Raw genomic sequence first — 24,981 nt, 5'->3', positions numbered from 1 at the left:
AAAATAATTCTGGACACCCTGATAATTTACATATCTTATAAACTAAGGATTACCCTTCCTCCCAGTTGTAATGAATGCATAAACCCAAACGCTTCCCTGGGAGTGAGATGGGGCTTATATGCAACAGATGATGTAAGTCTTAAATAGTTTGGGTGAGATCAGCAGCCTCATAAGCAGCAAAGCAATCAAGAAAGATTCATTTTACACAGAGATGCTGAAACGTAGCCATAAAAGCCTTACTGAAGTCCTCAGCAAGAGCAGTTTCAGTCAGCCACAGAGAGCTGTGGGCGAGGCTGGAAATTTCTGAGCCTAGGAGCAAACGAGAAGATGGAGCAGGACACCGATGAAGGGAAGGCTATTGGAATGGGAATGCACCACTACACGCTTGCTTTATAAGGAAAAGCAACTACACAAGTTGAAAAAACAGCGAAAGAGCACAGAGGCAGAAGGACCAGAGCTTTCGCTTCGTGTCATGCATATAACCCTCTAATGAACCACTGCATTATCACACTAAAATGTGAAGCAGAAATTACTCATTTAGACAGTTTCTCTAAGATCTTCACCATGTCACTGCTTATCTTATCTGAAGTAGTTTTTACACATATCAACACCAATTCAAGGGCTGCAGAATGGCTCCATTTCATTCCAGTCCCAAACAGTGGCCAAATATTTATCATTTCCTTCACAATACTGGAACAGCAAAAAGTTTTGCAAAAGCATAACAGAACTAACTTGCTGATAATGACCCAATTCAAGTAGCGTCTTTGCTCCCATAGCACAGTTGCTATTCTACAGTTGTTTTAAGTTGTTGTTTGACAGGAAAAATTAATGTTGTTATTAAAGAAAACACCTATGTAAAATTTCTGATTTCCAAGTGTCTGCCACTAATCAGATGCTTACGCATTTTTTAAAATGTGCAACTAATTTATAATGGCATAGTTAATTCAGCGTTATGTTACTTTTTCCATTCTCTGTGGTAACTTAAAAGGAAGTCTCCATTCATTTTGTTCATACTGGTTATTTGAAAACTCATATATGGAAAACAAACTATTGAAATAAGCTCAGATTTTGGGGGTTTGTTTCTAATTAACAGAAACCACAGGCTGATGGCGAATACATCTTTTCAAAAATACCTGTCACACAGGCATCCTGGATAAAAAATAAACTCGGGTGAAAACTTGAAAGAATTATTAACTTCATTTCCCTAGAATCACTGGAAGGATTTTGAAAGTTTTCTTTCTATGTTGCTGAACTTCTTCAAAAGYGCCTAGATATTGAGAGTTCTACCCTTTTACACGCCTCAAGTTGTGCACATAAGGTCATCTTTTTTCTGAAATACGAAGTCGTTATATTCATACGTACTAGGGGTCGGCCTAATTTAAACAAACCTGTTCATAGAAAAGGTTTGGTTTAACATCTTGGTCTAACATTTTAATTTCCATCTGCTCGATACCAATATTTCAGATGCAAATTATTTTAATAATGCATGTTTAACAGACTCCTGCCYGAGACAGCAATGGACAGCAGTCATGGGTTCAGATAAGGAGGGGAGGAAACACTGTTCCTGACCAGAAACAGCAAAGGTCTTGGATAAGCRTGGCACAGTTTTCTGGACTTCCCAATCTCTCACATCAAAATGTTTCCGTAAGGAGCCATTCATATCTCAGTTTGACCATGGCCTCGTATGCTGGGAAGAGAAGGATGCAACGGGGAGGCTGCAGATTACGCGAGGAGCTAAGCTTGCCAYGGTCTTTTCTGGAAGAATTCAAATGGGATGGCCTGTAGTAAGGAACGACAGCTCCTTCCCTTCGGCTTGCGCAGACACAACGAGAACCAAGTCCTTTTCCTTGCTCCCCGTGCTCAGGAAAGGACAAAAAGGYGTCAGGGAAATTCTCACGTTACCTTCCCACTTCCTAGAGTCGCTGGAATCGCTTTTTCTGGTCATTTTTGCTCAGTAGCAAATGGTCACTAGTAGGTATATCATGTAAAGGAGTACTGCCTGTACATGCAACGCGGCTGTGCAGAACAAAAAGTTTAAGGAGGGGACATGGAAAATGCCTGATGGGATTCCAAAGACYAGAGCTAGCACTGAGACCATCGGTAGCACGTACAAATACGCCCATCAGAAAAAAATGAACTTTCACTGCAGATGTAGTATTTTGTAACTATACAAAACTTTATTTATACTTGAAGTTATTCAAAAAGTTGAGGCTTTTTTCATCCTATGAGTAAACAAAAATCAAAATACATATTAAAAGCCTTGGCAAAGTGTTTAGAAAAGGAAAATGGTGACTGACCAATCCTTTTGACAGAGGGAACTGATGTTAATCAGAAGAATAAGAATCAGAACAGATTTTTAGAGTGTCTCGAAATAATCACTTCCACTTACAAAAAACCTTCAGGTATCTTATTTCAATATTTCACTGTTTTGACTATTTCACAGAATTTTTCTACACTAATCTAATATTAAACACACAAATTGTGATACAGTCCCTATAGACAGGGTAGGTCTCTAAAGGTTTCTAATCCTTGACATCCTTTGTGCACGTGGCAAGCCAACGCTTTTAGCTGGAGAAAAAATAAAAAATAAAATAAAATAAGAAGCATCTTACTTAACAGAGACCACTTCCCACTCCTGCCCTTAATCTATTTTAACTGTTTTTTCGGGGGGGGGAGGGGGTTGTTTGTTTTTTTTTTKKTKKTKKTKKTKGGKTTTTTTGGATCTAGAGGAGGATCCTCTAGAGGATCTAGAGAAGACCTAAAAAAWTTTAGCTAAGGGTGCTAAAAAGAGTTTTCAGCAGGTAGGCATTCAGCAGGTAGGCATTTAACCATCATTTACCTCTATGGATCAGGCGAAAAAGTAAAGATCCTTTCTTCATTTTATTGACACAAGAAACAGAAAAGCCTAGACTTCATTGAAAAAATACACATACAAGAGATGGTGCAGTACAACTTATACTATGCTTTTGCAGACCAGTATAGCTGTGATTTGATTTCCATGTATCTGACCACGTAACTGGGGCATAACCAATAGAGGAGCCAAACAGGTCTATAAAATGTAGAGATGATTCACTGTATACAATTTCACTGGAAAATGTATACAGAAAACTCATAATCCTGCCTGAATTTATCATTCCTCCTAAACCCCGCCAGAACAGAGACAGAAACTTAAATTTCACACTGACTGATACCATCAGGGATTTCATGAGAAAAACGAAAAAAGCTGGGAACCACTAAAGTAACTGAAAAGACGTTCTGTTTCATAAGATATGCAAGCTTTTTGCCACAKTTAGTATTTGTTTTGACTTTTTAAAATGAAGCTAATATTTCCGTAGTTCTTTTGTGCCTTTCTTCACAACAGCTCTTTCAAAAGGATGCCATCGATTGCGAAAACCTGCCGCACGCAGCAGYCTGCGAGACCAAAGGCTCTTCAGCCAGTCACAGGAAGCTGCCCTTTTCCCCTTCATACCATTTATCTGCCTTGCAGGCAAATGCTAAGAAAGGAGCACAGATTGGAATCATTACAGAGCTGGTTTTGAGTTAATTAAACAAATTACTCAGAATCAATCGCATTTAAAATCTATTGAGAAAATGAATAGACGCCATCAGACAGTTTCTAAGGGAGACGGATTATAGAAAAGTGCTACAACATGAGGAATACGAGATTTCACTTGATGCATCTTCCATGCKACAAAAAGATTGAGCCCTCAGTGAAAGAGCCTATAAGGATCTTTTTGTTTTAAAACAAACGCAAACATAGTACATACACATATGTATAAATACATAAACTTGTAATATGACTACAGAAACTTAATTTTGGGGGGCAAGTTTTTTGTTTGTTTTTTTAAATCAAGGGCTTTAGTTCTTAATTGCACACCGCTATAAGACAAGGAAATCAATTAATACATTTGCAAATGTCCATACCTATATATTCAGTAAAAACATAATTTTAACACAGAACAAGCCGCTGAGCTGGCACATCATTCTAACTACAGATAGACAAAAGAATTTCAGGTGAAACTGAATCAGTTCCTCCACTTGCATTAGATTGCTTTCAGAGGAAGGAGTAAGAGATTTCCTCGGATAAAATCATCTGAAACACCAGTTCTGCTAATACCAGTGTCATTTTAAGGTCTTAAAGTAGTAAGTCAAGCRAGACCAGCAGAAAGCTCTTAAAAACAACCCCACCCACCACACCTCCCAAAGACCAGAGGATTCAGCAGAGCAGCTGGGTTCAGAAGCATCTTCAGCTGAGGAGACGGAGCCTCTGAGGAGACACGATTTGAGCAAGAAGGCAGCCATCAGCGACAGGGTGGGAACTCTTCCTCCCGGTACAGACAACCAATACAACACAAATCTACCAACACGAAACAAATACACTAAAACTTTCCCATAGTTTTCCTAGATTCCCTAAGGCTGCTGGCACATATCAGGAAGAAGGCCTGTTCTAGTATTATAAAACTCTTCCTAAGTTATTACAGAAATAAAATCCGTGCTGCTCTGTCAGAAACTGAAGGCTCATCTTGTTTCCATGCATTTCTGTGGGCCTTGCTCTTCCCTTTCTCTGTAGTCAGAGCTGCATATTGGTACTGTCCATGGGACTCTACAAGGAACAGGCACCAAAAAGCACAGGTGATCCTCTGTGGATTAAAGGCCTTTTCTGCTGCAGTTTCTCCTCACACTGACTTCTCGTCTTTCTCACGTCCACACATAATATGCTTTTGCTGTCAAGGACTCTGTGCCATCCAGGCATTCACACACYGAGCCTCCTTCGCTCACAAATGGATTGCATTTCCCCCTTGTTACGACAGAATGACAAGYACCTATTTCAACCTCCAGTACGAAACCTGATCCATCTGTTTTCAACAGAAATCCACCAAAAATGAAATTTCAGACTGTCTTTTGGAATAATGCGTTCAAATATTTTCTTAGTATGAACAGACTAAACTCCACCCTTCCAGTCTGAGAAGTCTCTCTAGAGAAGGGGAAAAGAAAAAGAAAAAAAAAAGCATCACATAGCGTTATATTCCCAGGATTACAAAGAGCACAAGTTTGCCATGAGCATCCCCATAGCCTGCAGAAGTACCACAAACCACTGGAGGCTTCCTCTGCTTCCCCTGAGCAGCTTGCAAGTTCAATTAAACCACAACTACAGGAGACCGAAAAGCAGAAGGAGCTGGTCGCCTGTGCTCCCAATGGCAGCACGGGACAGCTTGGCACGGGGACGGCTCCCTGCCGGGAGCTGGCCGAGCCGTCGCTGCTCCAGTTTTGTGCTGCAGAGCTCAAGGATCTCAGCACCCAAACTGCCACGAGAGCAGAAATGAGCCCAGGCTGGTGCCTGCTGTGTTTTTCCATTATCCTTCACCATTTTTCACTTGGGTCTCAAAACTGGAGAAGCTCAGGGAGTAAAATTTAATTCAGGAGAACGGGTCAGACTTATAAATGAGATGCAGCACAATCACGAAGACATGAGCTGACAAGGGTTCTCATTGCTTGGCATGGTAACTTGTTCTTAAAGCAAATTGTAAACTATATAGCATATAGATTGCAGAAGTCTTTGATAATTAAAAGGTTGACAAGCAGCTTCAATACATTACCTCATTGCACTGCATCATATTACAATGATTTCTACATCTCCCTACACAAGTAACAGCCAGTATTATCAGGAGAAATGTGCTGCCACTGTACTCATGCTCATACACTTCCTAACATAAAAATGCCCGAACAAACAGAACTGCTCACAACAAAGTCAGGCTTTAAAAACTTTCTACAAAATTCTTCAGGGACAAACAAAACGTTAGAGGATAAATACTCCTAAAGTTTATGTGGCTCTATTTAGATTAATCAACTGGAGTTACCAATGTTAGAATGCCGCACTTTAGCCAGCGATGAAATAAATACTTGAGACATTCTGGTACTGGCAGGAATAGGCTGGGGCTTTTTGTTTGTTTGTTTTAAACTCAGAAGCAGAAAAGGTACTGCAAAAATCACGTGTGTTGACATTATGAGTCATCTATTTATACTTTTAAGGCAACTATTAAGATAAGTTTGAGGTAGGTAAGCTCCAGGGAAGAGTCAGAAAACATGTTTCAAAGGACTAAGATTAAGGATTTAGCTGTTGTCTCCAGATATGCTTAACAAATGGAAATTCGTTTCCAGCATAGACTGAACCCAAAAAACCTATTTTGTTCTCTGCCCAAAAAATGGCTGGCACTACTGGTAGAAAAACAAGGCCTGTGTAACTATGCTTCATGTGGAATTTGTGGAGACTTTTATTACAGCTGCTGAAAAGAGCACAAGGTTACGGGCTTGGAAGGAGAGTGTTACATGCTCCAAGAAAATGACTTCAAAATCTATATTGAGACATATTACATGATGCTGATGCCAAAAGTATGTATGTACATATGAGGAACCAGACAGAATTTGACATAATAGTTGCTAGCTGAAGATTGTCCTGATAGTAGACTAACAAAGTTGAAGTTGCATATAGACATAGTAAAATCTGATTTTCTTAAGTACCTGCTAAGAGACAGCAGGTAGCCATTACAGCCAGCTTCGCTTCCCTGCCACTGGTGCTCAGGTAGGAACCCAAGGACGCTGCATTTGCTCAATGCATACACCTGGCTGATGGCACACAACACACAGGTAGCTCCTGCAGCCACTGGAGGCCAAAATTTCCCCACTGCCTGCAGATGCCAGACCGCGCACRGACAGGATCCCCAGGAACAGCAATTCATTGAGGAACCCAAAATCCTACCCCTTCTTCTCTCTTCCAAATGAATATCCACCTGAAATGTAAAAACAGTCTCTTAACACTTCCACCTTAGCTTAATCTGTAACTCGCTGTTGGTACAGTAAGCCACAACCACAGAATGCCCCATTAAAACAAACAAAAAAAATATGCAATAAAGCAAGGAAAGTTAGTAATCCATTGGAGCACGAAGTAATTTGTGAACCAAATCGAACAAACGGGGCAGGGGGAACGCACCTCACTGATGCAGAGCAAGTTATTAATTCACTTCAGTAGAAAGTATTTTGTGAATTGAATCTGAGCACGTTTCCTTCCACTGCTCTTCCGACTTGAATACTCTTGAACTGCAAGGGCTGCATACTAAGTAACAACCACTGCAAGTCACTGCTAGTGCATGTACATAAACGTATCTATAGATATGAAAATACACACATGGAGATTGCCTGAAGATCGGGAATGATTAGAAGCATTATCCCATGGAAATACTGCACAGGCATGAAGAATGCGTAACATCAGCCTTGAATAATTAAGGGTGAGCAGGTCAGTACGTGCACACAGACCTTTCCTCAGAACAAGGTTACCAAAACAACCTATTCAAAGCTCCCTGCCTCCCGATGTATTTTGTTGCCCCTCTCTGCTCCAGGTTTTCCACGCAGTTGGAATTCCCCAGCTGGCCCCCAGCTTGCCCAAAGAACTGCTCTTTCCAGATGAATTGCCCAGAACAGAACTTGGTTTCTTAAAAAGCCGGGGGATATTTCCCAGAAACTCACGATTCTCAAAAGTACAACTACTGGCTAATTTGTATTATTTTATAATCTTACAAAATCTGATAGGAATTTTAAAACATTTGCAAAGGGCACTGCCGTCCCTTTGGAAAGTGCCTAATCAACATTGCTAACTGTAGATACAAGAATTTAGTCATCCCTTCTCCTTGTTTCCATTTAAAGAACATCTTCTGAAGCAAGGCTATGCTGAGGGAATACTTTTGAAGTTTTATTCAACTATTTTAAAGACAGTACTCTAATGCTCTTTAATACAGGCACAGAACAGTCAACAGTCCAATGCTCCAACCTCTCTTTTTTCTTAGTATTTTATTGTATTTATTCATGTTAATGATTTGCTAGGTTTACTCCCCTTCAACTCCAGTCCACATGTTTCTCAGAGTTCTTTAAAAATTACTTRACAAAAGACATTATGACACAAAGATGAAAGGAAAGATAATTTAGTATATAATTTCCCAATTGAAGTGTCACACCTCAACACACACAGCTGTGCCCATAAACTTGCATCACCCTGTCACAGCATTACAGCCACGCATCTACATGTACCTTTTGGCAAAATAACTCATACCGATCGCAGACTCCCCGGCTTTGTTCAGATTCCGTATTTAGCGATCCTTTTACAGGATTCATACTGACATCTGTGTGGAAACGCTGTAATTCCTGCTTTCTATCTGCACTCTACACAAGTGGCAAAAYACAGCTTGCTTTTAAGAAAGAAATGTGRCATCACTAATATTARAATAATTATCATAAAGAAATAAAAYGCATCCCCTCTGTACATAGCCATCTCTGTTACAAACGCTAAGTGGACTAACTAAGCATGTTTATCAGGAAAGAGGTAAGAAATCCTGTAACTCAGATGATGTACAAATGTAGGAAATTAAAGATTTTCCCTACATACATTAGTATAATACTTAAAGAGGAAGTCAAAGAGAGGTAAACGTGAATTAAACCAGAAGAAAGGAAATCTTGATTTAATAATTGATTTTTAATCTCCTTTGCATTTATACTTCACTGACCATAAAAAAAAAGAAAAAAAAAGAAAGAAAGTCTCGTTTCACTGGCTGCTGCAACCACTGAAACTAACTTAAAACCAAATTAAACCCGGGGTTTATAGTTCTTTTTAGTTCTTCTAGAGCTGGATGAAGCCCGGCGGCTAACGCCACGGTGGGCCCCTTCCCGCCTCAGCRCGACGAACGGAGCCTGCCGACGCCGCAGCCGGCACCCGCGGCGGGACGGGGGCTGCTCGCGYCTCGGCCGGGCCCCGAAGCCGCCCGCCCGCCCCACAGCCCCCGGGGTCCTCCGGCTCCACGTTCCAGTTGCCTGCTGAGGATCCCGTGCCTAAAAACTGGGCGACCGCCGAGGGCCGCCTTCTTCGTAGATCAGGCGTTAGGTTGCCGCGAAGGGCAATGCTTTAATTTCTATTTAAAGAAATGTGCTAAACCAACTTTTTAAAAAAACAGCTCTATTCTACTAAACGCTTTACTGGAAAAAGAAAAAAAAAATCCTAAACACTAGAGTTATTAACAATCATTAATACTTAAATAAGATCAAAACCTCTATTTATTCTCACTGCTCTTCATGCTTCTAGACTTTTTAGATTTATTTTTACATTTCAATCAATTTCAGCAACGCAGACTAGTGACTTTTATTATTCTCTCCCAACTACACTGTAGCTGTTGACCCCGTTGATTTCAAATGCCTGCAAAATATATTTGGTGTCTAGACTGCCACAGCACCTACAGAGACTTTAAAAAAAAAAGAAAAAAAAAACTTGTTTTCTTCAATGGTGATGAAATCAATCTATTACTGTTATTTTCAAAAAAATGGATGGAAGTTGAGACCACTGCTTTGCTTTAACCCGAGCCAGTCTTTGAAATTCGAGTACCTGCCAGTGTCCCTTTTAAAATGCCTTATTTTTTTTTTTTTAATTCTTAAACAGTTCACATAACATAGCAGGTAATAAACATAAGGCAAAAACTTCACAAGTAAGAGACAGGAAAAAACCCACATGCCATTACAGCCTGTTTCTACATACGCATACAATGTAAGTTAATCATAAGGTAACAGTAGCTTAACTAATTCTATTAATCTCAAGGAATAAGCATTTCATTTGGCCATTTTCACATCTTGTAATTATTCCAGAGGAAACAYAGGTTAAGGGTTCAGCTAGCAGTTAAAATGTCTCCTAAAGCATAATTATATTTACAAGACTTAGCCTGCGGCTGAAATTGGGAAACCTACAATACAAAGCACTTATTTTTCTTAAATACACTGCGGAGTCCAATTATTTCAAAGGGTTTTTTTTGTTTTTCTTTTGACCTTACTAGGAGTCAGTTCTATACAAGCACCTTGAATAGAAATGCTAAGTGCAGCCCACAAAATCTGGTCCACGGAGCAGTCTTCTTTATCGATAATAAATGGTCAAAACAGAATTATGAACTCCCTCAAGTTCATTGAAATAAAAGCATCAGAAAACCATAGTCAGAGCTGCTGACTGCTCCACGCACGGTGTCAGTGTTCAAAATTGCATGACAGAAATGATGAATAAGTGGACAAACAGGAGAGACMCCGAGTTTCTGCCAGGTTTTAAGTTCTGATTTCTAGCGAGCTGTAGAGATGGGGCTACAATTTCTAGCCAGTCCTCCCCAAAACCCCGCACAAGCTTCAACTTTTCAAAGTTTAATTTAACAAGAAAATAAAATGCAAGTCCTAGGGACCACAGAGGGCTCCACCAACATCCGCAGCCACAGGACGTCGCCTCGCCGAGGCCAGCGCTGGACACACGGGCCCTTTGCACCAGCACGGGCCTTGGCAGCTGCCCTCTCTGCTTACTGCATGTAAAACGTGGTCTCTCTCGCACACGCACAGACACACACAATTCCTAATCTCTGGGGCCTGTGTGGCTTTTTCTGGAAGCTGGAATTCATTTTCACAGATGGGAAGAATACCTGTTCACCCGTAGCTGTTTAGCCAGGTCACACTCCTAAGGGGGTGGCAGGGGGAAGCAATTCGGCAAGGTGGAACCGCCTGACGTACGGTGGGAAAAGGCTGAGAGAGGTGGATAATATACCACGACAGAAGACTCCTACAATTCTTATCTATGGAGTCCTCTCTTCTTAGCAAACACGAATGCTATATGCAATATAAATCAATACGAAATGAAAATATATTCAATCTTATTAATTTGCCATTGGACAAATCACAAATGAAAGGCTATTTGTTTGTCCTTATTAATAAGGCTTTGATTTTGTTTGACTACAGCCCCCTCTTTGATTTTTGGCGTGAAATACCAATGGGAGTTTTTCATACTGAAGTTTTTAGGCACCAATTCAAAGCGTGTGAGAGCACCGAAAAACAACCACCCCACTACCTGTTGCGAGTGGTGTGGCTGACAGAATCTGGCAGGTTGGTTCCAAGGTTTTGGTTGAAAGAGAAAARTAAATGTGGCACATCAAACACCCATGAAAGGGACACAAATGATAAAATAAAAAAAGAATTTTAAAAAAGCTCTYGAATAAGTAAAGGTTGCCCATGTAGCATGAATTTAGAGCTCTTGTAGGAATTGACTGTAATGGCTGTGCTTAACATTACAGAGCAAGTCAACTGTACAAGAAACACCCCCCCACACACATCCCCATACACACACACACAAAAAAAAAAACCCAAAGTCCAACGTTTCTGTGACCCAGTGCAATGCTTTAAGCTAAAGCTGTCCATCTCTTATATACCTTTATTTTACTCACTGTTCATCCCATCTCAGATAGTTAAAAAAAAGTCTATCAAACCACTGTACTACTGCATATATGAAGACTGTACAAAAACATGAAAAGGCCAGTTAAATGACACCCAGAATTTAATGCTGGGCTAYGGCAGACCCAAGTTTAAACTTAAATTCAAACCAGAATGACTACAGATACTGAATAGGAATCTTGGTTTACACGAAGTTCTCTTACTTATTTTTAAAGCATTCAAATTTTACTTAAAAACAAGCAAAACAAACACCCCTAAAAGGCTCCAACATTTTGAGAGTTCTCCTTATGTTTTCTTTTCCTTGGCAACTTTTCTTCAGAACTGCATTAACATCTCGCTCACCAACACAGAGGCTAATGGATCTGTATAGGCATCTGCCAAAGGCRGCAAGCATTAATATATATGCAATAGTACAAATTCCAAGATCTTTTACATTTCAGACACTTTTCCTAACCATTTTGAACTTCTGACATTCAGAGCTACAACAAGATAACATAGTATCTTAAAAGATTCCCCAAGTATCTTCTGCAAGATAAAACAAAACAATAGCCTCTCAGAAAGATACTTTTGTTGCTCCAAATAGTTTTCAGATTGTTTCTCACTTAGTACAGTTTATACTGATGACATCTGGAGGATAGAGAGGGAATGGAAATAGTAAATTGTTCTCTCAAATTCTCGGGTCAGGAAATATTGTCCATCAGTTTATAAAGCAGCAGAAAACTTCGAGGTCTCCCTGACCTTTCAGCACTATGGGACAATCTTTACGCAAGGACAAGCTGTTCTTGAACAGTTCCTCACTGTACAAGGTACTGATCTTTTCACCAGCACTTGGCACATAGGTCTTCTTGTTCTACTRCTTTTTCTCTGAGCAAACTATTCATCACAGGCACGCAGTGAAGCGGGTCGGGATCCTGTCCCAGATGTGCTCTGGCTTTGCAGGTCCTTCCTCTTCCCACTTCGGTATCTTAGTCTGTCTCCCGGAAGATGGGGATCATGCATCAACTTTTTGCGGTAGCAGTCCTTTTGTTTTGAGGGTGAAATCAGTCATCTTTATGCATGAAAGTGCAGGGCCCGAACATTTTGCTTGCTGACAAAGAGTCAAGTCTTGTTCATTTATAGCAGAAAGCACAGGTAGTCCRGTTTTAAACATCAGTTTTGCATGGCAGGCTGGAGACTTCTTTCCATTCTAGTCCTAGTGAGTTACCATGCACAACATGGAGCCTAACTGCTGTTGCTGAAAACTGTAAGTCCATAGCAAGCATCAAATGCTTGGTTTTCCTTTCAGGTCAAAAAAGAAGAACCCTCGGGTAATTCTGAAAGTTTGCAGAGGATTAGCTAAAGTCCATGTAGATGATGTGAATTATTCAAGTATTCCAAAAACTCCTCTTGTCAAACATCACTCAGTTAACACATCTAACGATAAGATGTCTTTCTGAAGACAGAGGCACATGTTTAAGAAAAAAAGAAGTGTGTATGGCATCAGGATGGATTCAGACTTCTCTGGCAATTGTTTTTATTCAGCATGCRAAAAAACATCAGCATAGTGTTATGTTTCTTAAAGGACAAGGCAACTAAGAAACTTGCATAAGAATAATATGAATAGTGTTCAACTGATGTATCCGAATCTGTATCATCTGTATACAGGTATCTATGATTTAGAAACTTACATTCCAATTAGAAATAAACACTAATCTAAAATTACACATATAATAGTGTTAAGACTTTTTAAAAAAATACAACAACATATGCACAGTTAAATATAAGTTTAACTTTCCTGCTGAAGGAGAGAAGTATGACAGCATGCACCTGTCATTTGCAATGACTTGTAACAAAAAGGTACCAACCCTAACCAACTCATGAACTCTCCATGTGGCTCAGCAGGAAGAAACTAGAGGCCCTGATTCAGCAAACACCTATTTTGCTTGAACATGCTACGCAACTCAAGAGTTCACAGGAATATTTCACCTGAAAGGAGCTGTGAGCCTGCTATAACATTGCAGCACTTGAGGCTAAAACGGTACCTAAAAAAAMCCCTGAAGTGTACACACTGTTTGTGAAGAAGTGTGATACATATTTGTATATGAGGAATCATGTTCCTTGTTCTTTTTGTCCCTTGCAGCCTGTCATAGTTCAGTAAGCGTCTCCTAGAGAAGCTACCGACTGTGAAATAGCTGCAAGGGGCAGGTGGCCTTTGAACGGATGGTCCCTTAATTTGTACAAGATGCTTGGCAAGGATGATGGCAAGGCTTTCTCCGCAAGCGCAAGTGGTTGCTTGTGCTCTCTGTACAAGGCTCCTRCCTAGCAGAACAGGTATAACACTGTCGACTTATTAACACTTCTCCTGAATGTCACATAATTACCCTCCACAAAAACAGCCCTCTTTACCACCAATTAGTCGTCGAATATTTGTGTGATGTAAAACTAAGAAAATAACCACCTGTGAATTAACTACACAACATTCATTCTAACTCCAGTTACTGCAAGGTGGGGGGGGGGGGGAAGCAGCAAGTTCAATACTTACATATAGTTGCCAGTGCTTTGGAAACATGAATTTACCTAGAGGCATCAGACCCCAAATCCTCGCAGCTGGTCTTTGCCAAAGCATGCAGAATCSCAGCAGAACAAGAAAAGCACCAGCTCTTTTCTTTACCACTCCAGCTCTGAGCTAAGGTGCAGAGCCACCCTGGCCAGCRGTAGCAAGCCTCCGCGTAAGCCAGGGCTCTGGCCTCAACACTAACCCACCTTCGCAGCCTCTGACGCCACGCGTCACTGCTGGGCACCCAGTTACTGTAGCAACTCTTGATGTAAGCTGCAAAATGTCTCTGGGCTCGAGAGATTAGTTAAGTATTAGTCTTTTCAAAATGCATATGATTAGGAAGGGAAAACAGAAACCTGCTAGACCTGTTCACCTCTGCTTATCTTAATTACTGGCAGCATATTTAGCTTATTAAAACATATTGGGATTTTTTCAGATTTCTTCTGTACAATTTTCATTTTTAAAAGCAGATTTCAGAAAATAACTTTGCAGATCAAATAAAGAACAAGCATCTGGTATCTTTTTAGACTTCATTTTTCAGAACTGACCTGCTCAGCTGCAGGAAAAGTAACTTCATGTAAGGTTCCTCTTTGCAGAGTACTTAAAACTTCATTACATACACGCTTTGATTCACTGAGCTCATTTCACTTACACTGATACCTCATCAAGCATGTAGCCAGTGATTATGGAGATACAAACCAGGCATCTAAACCTACAGTCCCTTACAGCCGTTTTACACTACCAAAAAAAGGTCAGGTCAGATACTGATACGTGACATGAACAGGTTTACAACAGGAACACCACACYGAAAAGATTTTTTCTAAAAAACAAAACCCACAAAGGCAGTGATATTAGATAGCAATTAGTGACATTCGGCAGCAACGTTAGAACAAGGGCACTCGGTGAAACTGGAGTAGGTGGCTTAAAACAGATAAAAGAAAGCTTTCAGAAAAGGATTAGGCAGGTTCAGAGAGAAACATAACCTCCGACGTCCCCAGTTCAACAACTGTGGGGGTCAGGAGAGTTAGAGGAGAACAGACAGCAACAGTGGCCACGCTGCCACCATCCTCCCAGAAAATCACAACTGTTGCCACAGGTTCCTGGGCGAGATGGCTTCTTGGTCCGATAATAGCAGGGCGTTCTCGTGTTCACAACTCCTATTATTATTAAATAATCAGAATAAAGTCAAAATGCGTCCATTAGGTTGAAATTTTCAGAGTTTTTGTGAACAATTCGTTTGTTATTAGCCACGTTTCATAAAAAAATAAACATTTCAGCGACCCAAATGCAAAAAAATCAGTTTTTTATTATTATTTCTCAGGTTTTAAAATCGAACTCTGATTTTGTTTCCTTCATATTGTATATGACTTCCTTCATAGATGCATCATATTGCAAAGTGAAAAGACTTCATGTTAAACTTCTCCACTTCAGCTAAAACATTCATCATGCATTCACAGGAGCATATCACTGCTTCAAACCAAACACTGCGTACCAAGCAAATAAATTAAAGGAATAATATTTTAAATCAGCTAGTATTTCTAGATAAGAATGTGTCTTCTGTGGCGGGTTAGGGGATAGTTAAGTGGTTGCTATCAGCTCACCTTCTGGTCGTAAGTTCCAGATCACACAACACACAATTTGAGATGATCCACAACAAATTATCATCAGTTTGACATTTACACCGTTATCACCAGCGTAAATATCCAGTTCTCGCTCAAATGGACTAGGCTCTTAAAGTAATCTATCTGTAGTACTAATTACAGAGTAATTGTTAATAGTACTTAACTACATGTCCTTGCAACTCTAAAGGCTAGAGCTGATTTTGTTATGTAAATGACACTACATCTCTCACCATTAAAGCAGTTGCTTTTTGAGAAGACTGGTTTCCAATTCAGTTGGTGAGCGTGGCTCAGCCCAAACCTCACTCACCTGGGTGAATAAATCCTAACACCATAGAGAACAGAAGAATCTACTTCCTTGTCCTCTACTTCCTCTGTGACACAGAAAGCCCTTTTTAAAACACTTGCTGATATGGCCCAGTACTAAAAACAGATTTAGCATTTGCTTAAAACAGGAAGACTTGTAGTAGGAGATGAGCTCCTCATTACCCATCTGTTCCCAGTTGCTTTAATTTACATTACAAAACTTTCCAGATGTCATGGTCTTCATCTCTAGTCCCCACGGGATGATAAACTATGTTCCTCTATAAAYTCTTCACATATATACTTACATTTAAACATTGAAAATAATTCTTAAAGGAGAAGACTGCTGAAGTTTTATTTTCTGTTGAGACTTCCAAAAGCGCATACAACAATTCCCCCTTGCAAACTGGGGGACAAAGAATGGAGGGTGCTCTGGGGGACAGCAAGGGGTGAAGATAGATAGAAATAAATCTGGAGGTAGCCTTATCCCAAGTGAGCCATTTATATATATTGAAAGGAGGAGAAGCAAAGAACAAAACAAATGCCAAACCTGCAGGTGTGCTAACAAATTAAAACTRGAGCAGGAGAATGGAAAAAGAATTAAAAAGTCTGCTATATCCTTTCAACCTCTGCTTAACCCCCACAATCTGGGCGATGCAACCTTTATTCTAAGGCGCACTGCATGTCACCAGGCTTATCAGCGCTATCCATAAATATTGAGTGGATATCTACACAGGTTGGCAGGACTCTGCTGCTGCCGCCCCTACCAGTGCCAGTTGGCACTGACTGCAAAAGCCCCAGAGCTGTTCTGAGCTATTAAAGGATGGAAAAAGGAAGAGAACTGGCTCCCTGCTTGCCCACAAATGCTAGCTCAAAAATTCTTATCATATACATTAACTGTAATAGCAAATTACTTYAGTCACAAAAGAAATTTTCAGCAGCACGTGACACGGGCTTCTGGCTTCTTCAAGAAAGCATTGAAAAAAAAAAGGTTGATTTGACTAAACAGTGTTTCTCTACACACGTCAGTTCTCTCATACAATGGAAAAAAAAGAATATTTGTGAGGTTTTCGCAGTCCGTGTCAAAAAAAGTCAGAATCACAAAATGTGTTCTTAATCTCTAAATGCTATTTTATCTCTGCATCCATTCCACTTTGAAATCCGTTTTCCACTTCAAGCAAAAAATGCTTCCTACCAAAACCTAGAAAAACCTGTAAAATAACCTGCAGTTATTTTACAGTAAATTCTCAAAGAATTCCCATCTCTAAAGGTCAAAAAATATGAGCATGTCTAGTATTTGGGAGAAATAATATAACCTGCAAATATAACTGACATGCTACCTGTCCCTTCTTGTTCTATACCACTTTATATTTGGATTATCATACTGAGAGTTCAAGCAGTATTTTAAGTAAAAAGGTAAAGGCATGCAAACAACTCAGTCCACGACACAGTGTTCACACCACCGGCAGTGCTCACAGACTGACAGCACTTCCAAGTGGATTACGATGGGGTTTGTATCCCAGTCGTGTCCTCAACTCAGACCGCTGGACTGCCTTCCCAAGGTCCCCCCCAGTCAAGGACAAGAGCCCCCAATGCTGGCTACTGCGCCCTCACAGATAACGTAGATACATCTGGAGTCATCCACAGAGAGAAAGGGTCAAATGCGAACAGTGTCTAGTTTTAAGACCAGRCAGAGAATGACGACAATTTAGAGGATATCTAAATTAACGTTTTCTTAGGTTTCTTTCAAAACAGGGAGAATGACTCAAAGAAAAGCAACCTTGGTCCCTCTGTAGGTGAGTTTAATTTGCTCACAGCCTGGAGGCTACATACATCCTGGAGAATATTTTAGTCCTGAACTAAAGTATATAGGCAATTTTACTTCCTAGGACTGTCAATATAATAGAAAMCCACGAGGCATGCTGTGCATTTCATGATTTGCATATGGGAAGTACCTGCCCTTGACAAGAAGAAACTGAGGCATGTAGCTCAGCATCAGTGTTATAAATACACTGTAACATAGCTTTAAGGGGAAATCTGATTTAAGTTTTTTAATATACACAATACCTAAACTGTAAGCTATTATGCAGCTATGAAAAGGTTCATGTTACAAACCATGCTTTGGGGGATATAAAAAAAAACCCTCAAACTTTCATGCTTTGTGGAATAATACACTTTTATGACTGCAGTCAATTGGTTTCCTGAGAAAAAGAGCAAACAGGATGGAAAGATCATCACCTCCAAGGCTCAACCTCTTCACCGAGATAGCTTCTCAAGTGTCTTTTCTGTGTAGACACACAGAAACCCAAAGACTCAAGAACAAGATTTTCTGAAACGCAGTATTTCAGAAGAAGCTCACTATTGAAACAGGTCTTTGGTTTAATCCAGCTAACAAATGCTTCTTTAAAAACTAAACAACCCCCCCCCCAAAAAAAAAAAAAAAAAAAAGAGAGACTTACTACCAGCTTAATCTAGAGATAAGCAGCCAGCTCCTGGTGTTAAGTACAGCTAATACAGCAAGAGTTTTCCCCCTGTTAGCAAATAAATCTCTAAATAAGTGTGTGATTGTTAAGGGTGCAAGAAGACGTGAATATTGTTGTTAAAACAGAAGGCAGCACTGCAGTTMCTTTAGACCATTCTGACTCCGTTCCACACTTGATAAACCTTTTCAACAAACTATTAGAAACAGAGTTTGCATAGCACATGAGGCAGTTAGAGGGTTTCTGTAGTACGGTCACACCACTGAGAGCTGCACTCTATCAGCTATGTGCTGGAGTGTTTTCCGTGTCCTTTGTACTAAGGTAACTAACTTCACAGGTCAACGCTCTGGCAAGCTTGCTCCTCGGAGAAGCTTGCAGCTTCCAGTGGCAGAGGGAAGGAGCCACAGCTGTACCAGTTGTGCGCTGAATGCTGAGCACAGGTTCCCAGCAGCTTAAATACTACTCCAGGTCAGKGTAGCAGCTGAGATTACACATTAAGCAACCCCAAACAAAACAGGAGCAATTAGAGAACAGCCAGGGAGCGCTCGAACRTGTAACCAGACACGCTCGCAGCCAATACGTATCAATACAAGGTATAAAAGCCAATATCAAGAACCACAGCCTCTCCCTCAGAGAATTATAGCTTGGTGGTCTCWCAAGAAGTACGCATTAAATCACATCTTGTCCAACCATAAAGACAGCCAGCCATAAACCAGCTCCCAACACTCAGAAGGCRTTCCAACCAGCGCTGCCAGTGACTCCAGGAACCCCAGAGAAGACGTTTCTGGGCAAGATAATGGCGAGCCATGACTTTTTATAGGAACACAGCTCTGGAGGGAACCTCCTGAATGACAACCTTAATGCACGATTTCCTCCCTTCACACCAGAAGGAAAAACAAGGTTCCCTCCACGCATCATTGGGGAACGTTCTCTACCTACACGTCAATACCTTGACGGCTACGATGCCAATAACACAGCACGTTTCCTACTATTCCGAATCCCATTGAGTAATATGAAACACTACTAACAACTGAACTCCTAAAACAAGGATTTCAAATCATCAAAAGAAAATTACAGCAATTCACAAGTCCTAATAGGGATTAAAAAAAAAAAAAGGCATACTTAGGTATGTTCAGTAGGTTGAGGACAGAGTGGGAAGGAATGGGAAGGACTAACATTTCTGATGGGCTGAAACACAGACAGGTGAGAGGAAAAACTCCACAGGCAAGATTTCCTTTGAAGGTTTCCATTTTCAATCTCCTACACTAAAGAAATGTCAAGATGTAACATGCTGAACAGAGTCCTAACTTAGCAGGAAGCTGAGAAGGAAAATGGYAGTTCTTCTGCTAAATGATTCTTCATCTTGTGATTTTAAGTTTCTGGGAAATGTACATTATTATGTTAATACTCCAGTGAATTCTAAACACTGTTTTAAAAATTTTTACCAGGATATTTCCAAGATTTTGACAATTACCAAATATGCATTTTTAATTTAGGAATTAAGATATATGTTTTGCTTTACATTTACTGAGATCCTGTTTACAGTAAAAAAATGCATTATTGTTAACGAACATGAAAATAAGCACAGCTARTGTGACAACAAAATTCGAGAGTTTAACAAACTCAGGTTGGGACTAGATAATTTACATTCCAGACCTCTGAAAACACTGGCACTTTAAGCAGATGTTAAAGAAAATATTTTAATAGARCTCTCATGTTGAGGGTGGTGCCATCTCATTGGAAAATAGCAAATATAATATCCAGATTTAAGAAAAAAAATGTGATCTGGATAAAGAACCTCCAGCTTAACTTAACTCCACAGAAAGGCTTTAGAACAACCACTCAGGAGAAGAATACGGAGGGAAGAAATGAACAGATTGAAGTAAACAGACGGAGAAATATTTCTACCTGCATTTCCCAAAAAGCAGACAATCTCAGACTAAACTGATTTTTTAACAGGAGCACCTCTAGTAGGTATCATCTATCTAGTCTTCAGTAAAGCATCCAATAGAGTGACATATAAAGAGTCCTTTAGTGCAACTACAAACAAAGGGGAAATCTCAAATATATATTGGAAATAMGAAGGAATTGACTAAACCAAAAAGTTTGTAAAAGGGCAAGCATGTACCATGCAGARACTGTTAGTAGTCCTCCACAAACGTTTGTTGAGAAAGTGATTTTATTTAATAGTTTTATCAATAAACTTACCAAGAAAAAAAAATCAGTAGTGTCTTATTAAAGTTTGGAGACATGACCAATACAGAGAAGGATCACAGAGAATACCATATAGAATTTAAAGGGTAACTTTGACAAACCCAAGCATGGAAGTCTGACACCACCCAACGAAAGGCCAGATACATGGAAACAACGGAAAATGAAGTGATAAGCTAAAACACTTATCAACTGGAAAAGTTMAAAGAGGAAAAATACCTTGCCATATTCATTGAGAACAGGCTGACTGTGGCCTGTAACATAATWCAGACATATTAAAGACAAAAATGATCTAAAAATATACCAAGAATTGTGCTTCCAGCAGAGAGATACAGTGGCACCAATACTATTCTCTTCAAAACAGCACATAAAAATCCGGTTATTCATAGTCAAGAAAGCTGAACAGAAACCAGTTGCAGAGGAAGTCTTCTGTAACACACCGTCTTGAGCAAAACTAGCCTAGGGACCAGTGGGAAAGAATGACCTCTCTCTACAAAAYGCACAACAACAGACACAAAGAAAGAACAGCCCAAGTTTCCCACACGTACGCTTCCATGTTTGGTAGCTCAGATTAGAAACTGAGTGCCAATATGAGTTTCCTTTTGCAGAATTTGGTATTTTAACAGGACTCTCTCTAGCCTATTACACACAAATCACTAAAGAGTTTACTTTATCCTGTGTAAGAAGATTCAACCTCACTGAAAGGAACAGAGATTCTGACTTTATATTCTAGACATCTGAAAGTCAAGATTTTCAAGGGAACTCAGGCATTCAATTTCTAAAATTTTTCAGTGGGAATCTGATACTCAGCTCTGTTAGGTCCCCTTAAATATCCCAACTGAACTAAACAAAAATGAAGAAAAATCTTCCCATCCCTCTAACTGTGCAAAACAACACTAAATTTGTCTGTCTATGATGCAAGGGGAATGACTTTTCTATCAGATATGAGAATAYGACTCGATTATTCACCTCAAAAAAACTTTTAATAAAAAAATGAATTAAACCGAGTTGGATTGTTTAAACTGGATCCCTAAAGTGATATTTGGGCTCTTCTGAAAAGACTGACCAACCTTGACRTACGCTGAACACTCTGTGCGGTTAGCTTTGGCTTATGTCAAAATGGGACTGAGGTTACAYATAAGCCCAATTTTTGGTCTCATTTTAACACTTCCCCACCTCTCTCCACTTGCACTAGCCCTTGGGCTGGGACTGCTCTGGTTTGTAAGTCAGGACAAGCGTATATTTATGCTCTCTAAGGGGAGGCTACCTAACAACAGCCTRTACTATGGGAGCAAGACCATATGCCCTTAATGAGCACTCAGCAGAAAACCTTCCTTAGYGACTTCAACAAATTCGTAAGTGTTTGACACGTCTCATAATCCACTGTAATCAAGACAATTCTGCCTGCTTTTACTCTGTTGTTCTTTGGTTTTGGAAGTCACTCACAAACATTCAGCTCTGCGCAAAAAAGCAGCAGACTACCAGTGCAACGTGTCCCTATTTTCTACTCAACACCCACATTTACAGTCCTCAAAAATGTTGGCAACGAAAAAAAAAGAGCAGCCTTGAGCTGGACCTGGGGATAGTTTTATACAACTTCAGTRCTATTGAAAGTAAGACATGTAGAATATTCCTATAGATAAAGATGCAAGATTTAATGAATTTTTAAGTGTACATATTAAGCACTACCTTCCAATACAAAATTTCTTGGGATTCTACTTTGTCCAACAAACAAAACTGAAATCAGACTTGGCAGAGCAACTACATTGTTCTTTGCAAAAAGTGGAAAGTAAGAAAATACTTGCAATTCTTTTACCTCCTTCTAGCTCTTGTTCAAAACTAACTTAAGTACTTTTGCAGTTGCCCTAAAAGAAAAAAGTTATTTAGACAATAGATTTCAAAAGCCTTTTTCAAAATGGAGTTCTCAAATTTTGCTTCTTTGATCCATTTTAATAGTAGATCTCAGAGTTAAAAAGTTAATAAAGAAAAAAAATCAAATTATATATAAATGCTCAGCGCAGGAGAACAGTGCTTCCGCACTTGAAATTTCCAATAACTTTATATCCATAAAACAAGTATCAGGAGAGAAGTGAGACAAAAAAAAGTTAAAATAACCTACTTTAGGAAAGAACGCATAGCCAGTGAATGAACAACACAAAAGAGACTGAACATAAAAGTAAAAACAAATTAGAACGGGAAATAATCTAAAAYACTTGAAAGTGTTCAAGACAACTCAGCTTGTGAAAAGAGAGAATAAAAGAAACAGAAAATTAGGACTTCGAAGACTGACATGTTCTGTTCCGCCATGGATGCACGCAACATCACCTCTCCACTCATTTAWTTCACCGTAACTGAAAATTGCTTGAGCACTTTATCTCACATGCAAGAATGTATTTGACAACTACTGCTACTCATTAGAGAGGTGTTACTGGGCAACTGTGGCACTAGTAAATTGGTGCCTAATCCTTAATACCAATGTCAACACAACAATTCACATGAACGTAGTTGGGCTGCGCCCTTAAGTTATGGTATGCAGCTTAATACTGGACACCAAGGGGAAAACATATATCCAGGAATGGAAAATTTAAGGCTTGCATACAACTAATTCCAAGGCAGGGCTGAAGCATACGTGGTGGAACGTGCTTTCCTGAATATGAAACGTGATGGAAATCAAAGTGAAAAAAAAAAAAAAAAAAAAAAAAAAAAAAAAAAAAAAAGGAAAAATGAGGGCTTCAAATGGCTTCTCATTAATTTTCAGAGTCTGTATTTCCTTTTTTCATGAAGGCTCTGGAAAAGTGGAAGTATGCAGAGGTAAATGTTCTGTAAATTTATGTACTACTTAAGGAAAGTTCACCTCAGTACTCATTTCAATATCCCAGGTATTTCCATAGATCCTGAAGAAGCCAGTTTGAACCTTATTTGATGATTCCTTGCTTCTCTTCTTGAACAAGGATTTTCCTCTTAGGAAAAAATTCTCTTAGGATCGTCTTATGCGATCTCTTGTACAGACCTCCATCTCCCCCTTGTCAGTAGCAACGTCAAATGCAATGCAAAGGAGGACCTGGGAGTTTCAGTGGACACAAGTTAACCACAAGCCAGCAATGTGCCTTTGTGGTCAAAAAAGCCAATGGTATTCTGGGGTGCATTASGAAGAGTGATCAACGGAGGTGATTCTGCCCCTCTGCCCAGCCCTGGTGAGACCACATCTCAAATACTGTGTCCAGCTCTGGGCTCCCCAGTACAAGAGACAAGGAGCTTCTCTGGAGATMTTCAAGGCCCGCCTGSATGCAAYCCTGTCTAMCATGCTCTAGGTGACCCTGCTGAGCAGGGAGGTTGGACTAGATGATCTCCAGAGGTCCCTTCCAACCTTACTGATTCTGTGATTCTAAGGAGCTACTGGAGAGAGTCCAGCGTAGGGCTACAAAGATGATAGGGCAGATGCTCCAGTCCCCTAATGAGGAAAGGCTGCAAGAGCCAGGCCTCTTTAGCCTGGAGAAGAGCAGACTGAGAGGGGTCCTTTTTAATGTCTATAAATATCTTAAAGGAAGGTGTCAAGAAGAYGGGGCCAAACTCTTTTCAGYGGTGCCCAGCAACAGGACAAGAGRTAGCAGGCACAAACACAGCAAGTTCCATCTGAACACAAGGAAGAACTTTACTATGAGGGTGGCAGAGCACTGGCACARGCTGCCCACAGAGGTTGTGGAGTCTGCTTCTCCGGAGATATTCAAAACTTGCCTGGATGCAACACTGTTCAATGTGCTCTAGGTCTAGGCTTGGACTGGATGATCTCCAGAGGTCCCTTCCAACCTCAACCACTCTGCGGTTCGGCAAACTCACTGTGGACGCAAACATCCTATCCCAAATCAAGCTTTGCCTTGAAAGCATTACTGCTTGCAGCTATCCATCACTGTTCAACATGTGAAAGTTACTGTCAGCTGGCAGAGCAGTACATGAATGCGCTCCCAAATAACCAAGATAATCAGACCTTAACTTGAAGAACATTTAAAGCGATCTGCCTGTGTTTACCTACAGCAGATTAAGAAGTACCCACACGAGCAATTCTACCAGTTATGCAAAGAAATTTCCACTGGTGTGCAGTGCTGCATGAGCAGATACAAAACAGGGTATTTCTGTGTGACCTGTTGCCAGTCCTGACTTGCCTTAGAATCTGAAACATGTATGGTTCTGACTTGCAGAGACTTTTCATGAAGTATTTTCTACTCTGTGTGTCTGTCCCAAAGCTTCATGCAAAATATTACCTTGCCCAGGGCAATGCCACACACATCTGCCAGAAAAGAGTATGCCAAAGGTTTGCATCCTAATGGCGCCGCTTCTGTAAGCRGCTGTCTGCGAGCAGAAGAGCAGTGCAGCACCGTGCAGAAGGTGCCTTAAGAACCRGGGTTTACAGCACCTTTCTTAACAAGTACAGTCCTCTCCTTTTTCTCCTCCTAAGCATGCTCAGAGCAASCATGGACTGTATAACGTAATTCCTCAAAACACAGTCTCATCGAACATTAAGCAAGTCAACCAAATGGAAACTAAACCA

The sequence above is a fragment of the Rhea americana genome, unplaced genomic scaffold (genome assembly GCF_003343005.1).
Source record: "Rhea americana isolate MKP2758 unplaced genomic scaffold, rheAme1 scaffold_244, whole genome shotgun sequence".
NCBI classification, from domain to species: Eukaryota; Metazoa; Chordata; class Aves; order Rheiformes; family Rheidae; genus Rhea; species Rhea americana.
This window is presented reverse-complemented; position numbering follows the sequence as displayed.